This window comes from Vidua macroura, chromosome 8 (assembly GCF_024509145.1).
Source record: "Vidua macroura isolate BioBank_ID:100142 chromosome 8, ASM2450914v1, whole genome shotgun sequence".
Lineage (NCBI taxonomy): Eukaryota > Metazoa > Chordata > Aves > Passeriformes > Viduidae > Vidua > Vidua macroura.
This window is the reverse complement of record NC_071578.1, coordinates 10130891-10140394: the sequence shown is the minus strand read 5'-3', so window position 1 is coordinate 10140394 and position 9504 is coordinate 10130891. Positions and strand designations below refer to the sequence as shown.

General features: G+C 46.1%; 1 long non-coding RNA gene across 1 annotated transcript; it reads left to right on the top strand.

The window, feature by feature from the left end:
- The first annotated feature begins 477 nt into the window (after nt 1–477).
- On the top strand, nt 478–8437 carry LOC128810602 (uncharacterized). The gene is made up of 3 exons (XR_008438083.1): nt 478–563; nt 858–1509; nt 8338–8437. It is a non-coding gene; the product is annotated as an uncharacterized LOC128810602 (long non-coding RNA).
- The last annotated feature ends 1067 nt before the right edge of the window (nt 8438–9504 follow it).

The following is a 9504-nucleotide window of genomic DNA, read 5'->3' as shown; positions in this document are numbered from 1 at the left end:
AAAAGGGTTTGAGAAGCATTGATGTATCCTCTCCTATGCTGTATCTTCTCCTGCTTTGTGACCTGGTCCAAGACATTATCAGCCATGGTCCTCCCTTTACTTCTTCTGGGGGGTCTTTTCCACAGGGTACCAGATTTGAGACACAAAAGTGCAAAGAACCAGAGCAGCTTCTGTACAAATTACCAAGCAGACAAGCTCCAAACAGGTGACAGGGGTCTCCAGGCCCTGTGATATGTGGGGTGGCACAGGAGTGGTGATGAGGGAGCAGTCATTATACTAGGGAGAATCAGATTAAATATCAAATCAGTTTGTAGAACAATAGAGTATGCTTTTTCACACAATTTGCCTTGCACACTGTGGTGAATGAAAAATGCACTTTAAATATGGAGATAGTATCTTTGGTTCAGGAAGTCTCTGGTATTTCTGGGGAAGTGTCACTACAGGCTTTCCTGTCATTTACATCTTCTCTAGGCATCTGTCACCGGCTGCTGTCAGAGACAGGACGCCTGCCTTCAATGACCAGACAGGTTGGCTGCCCTAGGAACAGCCTGTCCCTGGCACAGGTACAACACCCCACTTCAAAAATCACCATCTTCCCATAGCTCATTTGCAGTTCCCTGCTTGGGGGGAAGCTTTCAGTGCAGTATTTTGCTCAATGGTGGCAAAGAAGTTCATCCCTCACTGAAATCTTCATGCTGTTGTAGTACGATATTTGGGAGGTGGGAAAATCTTGTGAGATGAGTGTGGGCTATTTCTGCATGACCTGGTCCTGAGAGGGTGGTAGCCACTAGCCTGACCTCTCATGTGTGAATGGAGTGATGTTTTGCTAATGTGTCAATTTTCATATGTTCTCATAGCTCTGGAGTCTTCACACAATGTAAGAAAAAGGCCCTGCCTGTTTTGCCAAGGGCTGCATAAGAGTCCCCAGGACACTGTTTGGAGATTTGCTAGATTTTCTTCCTTTTACAAGAAGACAAAGTGCAACCAGGAAAGACTCGGTCACTTTGGAAACTCTGTGCCCTATGGTATAAACCCAAACTTTCCTACACCATCATGGGTTTGGATTCAGAGGGGACAGTTTGGTGCACGCAAACACAGATTTGGCATCAGTACCACAACCCTTCTGAAATTATCATTTCTCCTGGACTTCTCTGACATCTCTGTTCTTCACAGGCCCTCAAGATTGAATTGACATCCCTACCCTCCCTCACCAATCCCCTGCATTTTGGGACTCCTAAAATATGGGCTTCTGAAGAGAAAAGAAGCTGCTCCATTGACAACAGAATCTTCTGGTATTGCGCAAGGAGTAGCATTAGGGGAAAAGCCATCAGTGATGAACCACCACTACTTTTAGACCAGCAAGTGCATGAGATCCTGCCATTCACAAAACCACAGTGGTGTCACTAGAGCAATGGATGTTTCAGACGTGGTAACCCATGAACCAAGGCAAAATTCTCCTTCAAACAACATCCCTTGACAGTCTTAACTGGCAGCCAAACTGCATCCGAGGTAATTTTTAAAGTGAAAAGAACTTTTTATTATTGTTGTTGTTGTTGTTGTTATTTTATTTGACAAGACAAAATATACTGTACCAGTGGAAATCCTACTCAAAATATCCAAGCATCCACAAGCATGAACACCTAAAAGATAAAATGTGATCCTCTTTTTCTAGTATACCTGGCCATCAAGCTGATCAGCATCAATTTATTGGCATTCAGCATTCCCAGATACCTGAGCTGTTTGTGAATGCCTGTGGATGTCTGATTTACTACTGAACAGCAACCGAGCCAGAGAAACTCTGTTGAGCATGAAGTGTTTCTTTCTCCTAGTTCTCATTTTTGGCTGGGCAGGCTGCTCCTGGTCAAAGTTGCAGCACCATAATTTAATAAGGACATAGACCTCTTAAAGCAGGTCCAGAGGAGGCCATAAAAATGCTTAGAGGGCTGGAGCACCTCTCCTCTGAAGACAGGCTGAGAGAGTTGGAGTGGTTCTGCCTGGAGAAGAGAAGGCTTCAGGGGAGGACTTCTGTTACCTTCCAGGACCTAAAGGGAGGAGGCGGGGGAGGGACTTTTCACAGGAGGCCTGTAGTAAAGCATAGGACAGGAGGGAATTGGAGCTGCCGGGACTTTAGGGTCCCTTCCAACCCAAACGATTCTATGATTCTGTGATTTACGTGCTCTTTGAATTGCACTGTGACAGCCCTTCTTCACATCAAGCATGTCCAGCTCACATGAGTCTGTCACAGCTGCAAACTCAGGGTGTCCATGGATCCTGATGGGGAAATCGGGCTGCTGGCTGCAAAGGTGACATTGCTAGAAGGGTGCCAGCCTGGTTTCAGTGTCCTGGTTTTATTTGCTCACCCAGAGGTTCCACCCTGCACTCCACCCGTGGTTAGCACGGTGTTAATTACTGGCCATCCCAGTGGGGATTGCGTTAGGCTGAACGATTTACAGATTAGAGCAGTGTGGGTCACTCTGCCAGGGCAGGTGAGCCGTGGTTAGTAGGACGCCGTGACACACTGCCCCAAGCAGTATCCGGCAGGATTTGGCACGGCTGTGTGCAGTGAGCTGTGCCAGGGCACAGGGGAGGCACGGCCCGAGAGCCTGGCTGAGCTCCGGGAGCGTGTGCCCCTTGCATGGGCTGCAGCAAACAACTCCCTGGGATGTGCTTGCCAAAACAAGCCTCAAGGGCATGGCTTTCGTAGCAGCTTTTAAATGAAACTGATCTCCCCTTGCCAAGACAGCCCAAGTACGTAACGGCGATGTTTTTGTGGCTAAAGCCTGGGACAGGGGTTCACGTCATGTAGGCGCAGTACCAACCCTGACACTGCTTTCCGTGAGACCTTGGGCAAACCCCATGTCCTCTCCATGCATCAGTCTCCACACGGGTCTAGCTGTGAGGGGGTCTCGAGGCTAGGGAGGCTATGGTATTGCCCAAGGACAAGGTGCCCCATGAATACTCAGAGGGGTAGGTAGTGAGTGGTCCTTATCTGTTTCTTATTTTTTCTCCTTCAAAGTACTGGACCTTCCTGTAGTCTTTGCAGCTGGGTGCAGCCCTGCCCATCGGTGTGAGCTGGGCATCCCTTTCTCAGGACTTGCTAGCCCACAGTGCTTCCTTACCCTGACAGGGGGATTGCTGAGAGAGCAACACTGGCTACACAGCACAGCCCAGCAAAGGGCAGCTGCAAAGCTCTTGCTGTTCTTTTGAAAGCTAACGGAAAAAATGATGATAAGCTAAATCTAGATCTATGCAGCAATTATATGGGGTTCCAGACCTTGCACCTGTAGCATAATACATGGCAGAGCCAGATAACTACCTCGCCTAATGATTGCTCTGGACAGAATACAAATCACATTATGCAGGGCGAGCTGAAAGCCATTTTTCAGTCAAAGCTGATGAGCTTGCAAAGACTTTCCTTGCCCGGTTTTCTCTGACTGCAAGTTTGTCCTCTTCTCATTGGAATCCTTCCTGTTATTTTTCTATCTTCCTGTTGCAGGATGCAACATTCATTACAATAATAGATCAAACTTTGAGTGGAAAAACTCTGCTTTATAGATGTCTTCAAGATTTCCCAGTTTTGTTCCTGTTTACAAATCTGCAGCCCTGACCTCCCAGCTCACCCTGTCAGGTACAATGTGGTAATAACATGGCAAAACCAAATGCAGTGGGCCTGTGTACATACCCATAATTAGCAGGCAGGTGTTCTCACTGGATGCTTTGATGGGCAGAAGATGGAACAAGAAGACCGCATCCCATCCCTTACTGCAGTCATAGTTAATACATGTTTAGAGGACTGATTCCAAAAACATCTCAAAATCAAAGTCTTGTTATTTAAAAGCAGACCTGAAGTCTTCAGTACTTAAATCACAACTAAAACACAACTGTGGGCAGCTTGTAATGAGTTCTTCTTAGCTACTGTTAATCACCCAAACACGCGGTTTAAACTAGTTGTATAAATTCTCCTGTAGTTAAAGCAGAGAAGCACCTGTAAAAAGTCTGTTTCATTATCCTCTTAGCTGCCATCTTAAAAAGGAGTAAGTAATTCTCTGGAGATACCTTTGTTTAGGAGCTTGCACAACAGGGAAAGATGAAACTCCTAAGTGCCAGCCATGGGCAGAAGAGAAATCCCACCCCAATGGCACAGCTCCTCTGGGAACTCAACCCAAACTTAAAATTACTGTATCAATTTCTTAATCTTAAAAAGTTCAGTGCTTTAGAAGTCCTGAGTAGATATCCTGCTCTGGCTCTCTGCACCTCAATATTTTCAAAATCTGGTCAGAGGTGGTCCCAGCAAGTTCTGCAGATGCCCTAGTGAGATATACAGGAGGAAGCTGGGAGGCAGAACAGCAGCATTGGTACAAGCATGTTTGGAGAGGTTTTTATTGACTGGATTTCTGTGGGGATTTTGCTTGTTTGTTTCCTGTTATGTTATCAGCATGGAAATACTGAATTATGTGACCAATGTAGCCAGTAAGACTAGCCACAACTATTATATAACGTCTGGTTGTAGCAAACATCTCAACAATTATTTCTTTGATTGCAGTGCAAACATATCCTGTGTACAATATGTGGGTTACTGGGTAGAGCTATGTCATGACTCAGGATGAGCCAATATTATAAGCAACTCTTAATGAAGGGTGGAATTTTCAGTAGTTTCTCTGTTTTGACCTGTTTCTGTTCCTACTGAAGGTAGTGGCTGAGGAGGGAGGCCCTCAGGAAGGGGAATCTCAGATGATTTATGGGGGTTTGGATCATGTCAGAAGGTGGTGGGCAGGTATGAGAGGGGTTTTATCACAGCAGAGGCTTTGCAGCGTCTCAAGGACAGGTGACTGGTACAGAGGCTTGGCTCTCATGCTCCTGCCCTTCTGCATCTCACATTTCACCAGCCCAGGGTGTGCAGGGTTATGGGTCAGAGTAAAACAAGTCCCTCATGCGTGGTTAGAGATCAGCACAGCATCTCTGGCTCAGGAAACCCTTGGGCACGGAAGGGGAGAGCGTGCTGGGGAAGCTTTGCCGCCTGTTCCACCTCACACTTTTCCCTTAGGCAACTGCTATGGGCAACTGCTGGAGACAGGATACTGGGTTAGAAGGGTCTGTGGTCTCTCTCAGGGTGGTTGTTTTCATGCTGTATTCTGTTAGATAGTTTGAGGCTCTTTCTGTATTAAAAATAAAAGCCTCCAATTCTCGTGTTTCCTTGTGGAAAAAAAAAAAAAGTTATTTTGGTATCCTGCTTATATAACTGTAATAACTTTTGTTCTCCCTACCACCAAAAGAAAAGCAAAAGGCTTTTGTATTGTATAAGATATTAATGAAAGAGGTTTCCTCTGAAAAAAGGATATTTGGAGCATTGCTAAAATCTCTGCTTAGGAGAAGTTTGGTCCCTTCATTTGGAGACAAGTGATCTTATACAGTCTTTCTGAGCCACTACCAACCCACATCCCTCTGATTTTAGTAACAACTTTTAAAGAGTTATCCTCTCATTGTACCTATTTTATGACATGAAAATAGCACCCAGCTCTCAAAGGAGGAGAATTAAGAGGCTTTATGACATTTTAAAGGGAGCAATATTAAATTGTTTTCCACCTTTTATTTGGAAAGGGAAAGCAGTACAGCAGCTTCCAGGAACCACAGCTCAGCCCCATTATGGAGAAGATGGCATGAAACAATTTAACCCATCTAGGGAAAGGTGACAGAAATGGAGAGGTTAAAAGTGGGTTACTGACAGGTAGATAAAAGTTATATAAAGTCACAAACACATTCAGGAACAAAGCATTGGTCATCTGACAGCCTGTCCACCCTCTCTGCAAATATTATTCGTCAGGTGAAAGAATTATTCTCATGAATCACTGCCTTGTAAGAAATTTTAGAAAGCTCAGAGCAGTGATGGAGGGATGAGCTTGCCTACTCAGTCCTAGGAAAGCCATGTTCAGGAGAGGAAATTGGTACCTGAGCCCCTGAAATGCCATGCAAACAGAGTTTGAAAAGTGGACAGTACACTGGTTTTGAGTTGGAGTTTTTTTCAAGTCTAAGATTTTTTTCAAGAGTTCCTCTACAACTAAGAAGCAGAAGTGGTTTGGATTTTCCTATTTTGAAGCCTTCCTCTCTGCAGTCTAATTTAGGATGTTATTAAGGATTTTTTTTTTAAGTGAGTTCATCAAAAAGAACCCAACAACAAGTGATCCCAGACAGTGCCACAGATAAAACAGAGCTTTCCATCTGTACAGTTTCACTGCTGTACATATTTATTTCTGGTAGTTAGCTGCCTGGTTTGTCAGTGTGGGTCACATGCTGCTGTTGTGAACAGGAGCTGTCGAGGGCATGTAAGACACATCTTTTTCCATCTGCTTCAGTCTGTGAGCTGAGAGGAGCTTGGTTCCCTCTGCTCTGCTGCTCAGAGGTTTTCTCTGAGTTCATGCTGTGCTGGGGCTGGGGGAAAGCCACTGGCTGCTCAATCAGTGCAGCTGCAAAACGTCCCCCTGAGGTGTCCATGTCCTCTGTCAGCAGCCTCTTAGGTGGGAAGGATGGCTTTGTGCTCAGCTCAAGGCTGGAGGAGGTGGTGAGAGGGCAGATTGCCTGACTGAGCATGTTAGCCAGAGTTTACAGAAGGGCTAACTAGTACTTTGTATTTTGAACCCCTGGCAATGCTGGAGTGCATAGCCCCAGCCTGGGAAGGAGGTTGGATCCATTTTACTTAGGCATTACAAATTGCCATTAGCTTTATCGCCCCAAAATTCTTCACCATGGTATGCAAAGTTGACTTGGCAGTAGCCAGAGTATTTTCCACATTCAATATGTAATTACTACACCTCCCCTTTGGATTCTCCACTGCTGCATATATGATTCCCGTTGAGCATCTTAGGTTATAAATGCCTTGAGACAAATGGTCTTTTGGGTCTGTGTTTTTCCAGGATCTGGCTTCCTGCCAGTCTGGTCAGAGGCTGGAGTCCCTTAGTACCTCCACATCACAGAGAAAGATTAATCATAACAATCCTCAGCCTCTTGCATGACTGGGTGATGAGTCCTCCCACACTCCTGCAGTACCAGTGCATACAGGAGATCCATTGGCAGGGTGTGACTTTACAGTGCCCCAGTTCAGAAAGTCCAGATGTTTCATGCATATTAAACATCAGGTATCATGTGCTGCTTTTGAGGTGCAGCACATCTCCTGTGCTGTGCTCAAGCTTTCCACAAGAAGCACTTTGCCATCTTTGGCTTGTGCTCTGAGCACCACTGACCCCTTAGAATAGCTGAGGAAACTGAGGTGCAGGGTGGGGAGAAATTTATAACCAGAAAGCAAGAGAGGGAAAAAATCCACTGTTCAGACCTTTATGTTTATTCAGATCATGCTGACTGCCCTGCAGCTCCCCATCACGGTGTTCTAAGTCCCGAGAGCCTCCCAGGTGAGGTTTAGCAAGCTGCCTTGAGCTGTGTGTAACATGGCTCTGACCTGCTGCTGTGAGCAGGCTGGAGAGCAGGATGTGTCCTCCTGGACATGTCAGCATCCCTGACTGTGCAGCTGCACTGCCCTAGCTAATGGTACCTCACTGGCCACACTGGCAGCAGAGGTGTCAATGGGGAATGTGAGGAATGGGCAAGAAAGCTTCTTTTTGGAAAGGTGCCTAACACAGGAACCAACTTTCTTGTTGGATGTGGGTGTTGCAGAGGAGCCAGAGGTCTGCTTTGTGTTGCTTGAGTCACAAGGGATCAGTGCTTGCAGGAATAAATGTGCCAGTAGCAGCATGAGTGTGTGGGAGAGAAAAAGCGTTTGGGGTGGTGCCATCCACCTCCTGCTCTGGCCTGGCCCCATCATCTCCCCCCAGTTCCTCCCAGCTGCAGCAAAGGCTACTTGGCTGCTGCTGAGGGGCAGCAGCTGGACACTTCACCTCAGTACATTGCATATGTGCAAATTAAGCAGCAGCATAAACAGAGTTGGCAGTAAATATGAGTTATTTGCCACAACAGAGTCCCACTGAAAAGAAAGGGAGCCAAGTGATAGGGCTCAGTCCTTGAGTTGGCTTCTGGCAATTCTTGCCAAGGGACTCAGTCTGGAACATGCATGTTGGATTCACAGAGTCAGTAATACCAGGCTTAGTGCCTGGTTATGATCCTCCCCTTTACCACTTCCTACACTTCCTGCTGGGATGTGCCTGGATGAAGACAAACAACACTGACAACTCTAAGGACTCAGCTGGCTAAAGAGGGATGTTGATGCATGAAGTCTTTGGTCATCCTGTAGATCCTTAGAATGGCTTAATACATTCCTAGGCCTTTGTTTGTTTGTTTTGCCATTTTGCACCATTTTCCTTTGATTCATCTACATTCATTTTTCTGTTCCAGGATCCAGGGATTTCTGTAGCTCAAGGAGCAGGGCCCACTGGAGGGAAGTCACCAGTCATTGTGTTACAGGATGTGGATAGGAGCTGCAGTAATCCCCTGACCACCCCGGTGAGGAGCAGCTCCTACCTCTGAGTAAGGATATGGGTGTTGCTGGGAAATGAAAGGTCATCTCCTGTTTTAGGAGGTGGAGGCTTAAATGGAGGAAGGAGAAGCTTACAGCCAACACCTGACTCTGCCTGCATTTAATTATCTAATGTGTCAATGCACAAATACCAGCTCTGCTGACCTCAAACATGTAAAAATCCCAAGTCAACCCACTTCCCCTTGTCCCCCAGTGTGGGTTTTCCATGCAAAGAGAGTACACTGGAGTTCCTGCTTCCTTTTTATGTTGAAGCCTTCAGGGGACATGGTTTGCATTTGTCTTTAATCAAAGCAGCTGCCTTGAGGTAACCTGTAGGGCCACAGGAGCTGGTCTTGCAGAGCATCTCACAAGCAAGTAAAAAACTTGTCAGGTCCTGCCACGTGGCCACTGGGATGTTGTGGTCGAATACACAGAACCCTGCAGCAATAAGAAAACTGAGGGTAAAAGCCCTATGTAGGTGTGATGAGAGGGTTGGGTAGGGGGTCCAGCACAGCTGAGTGACTCACTGGTAAAGCAGCAGCCCTTTCCACTTCATGATCTGGACACTGCTTCCCTGAGGATGATGGATGAGATCATATCCATGGCAGGAAAGCATCTGGATTTGGGGGTGTTGGGGTTTTTTGTTAGCCAGGATTCCTAGCACTTAGGAGTGGCTGATATTGGTCAGAAACTTATCTCAATTGATCCAAGGAGTCCTTTGTAAATGACCAGCAGAAGTTGACTGTAATATGAAACAATTCTCTATAGTGTAATCACCTTCTCAGGAAGCACTTTAAATATTTAAATTGACTGTCTGCTGCTTTACAGACACTCTGACCAGTCTTAGGTGGCAGGTTATAATATGTGCAAGGATCCACAGCCCAGAAGACAGGGAGACTTGAGTTTGCTCAGGGGTGTTGTCATGGACACTGAGAGTTTCCAGCTATACTCCACTGTGGGGATTTCTCTTAAGGATTTTTCTAAGCATTATTTGTAGGAACAGTGAAATTCCCCTTTTGCTCACACTTTTTGCTCAGTCACTCATC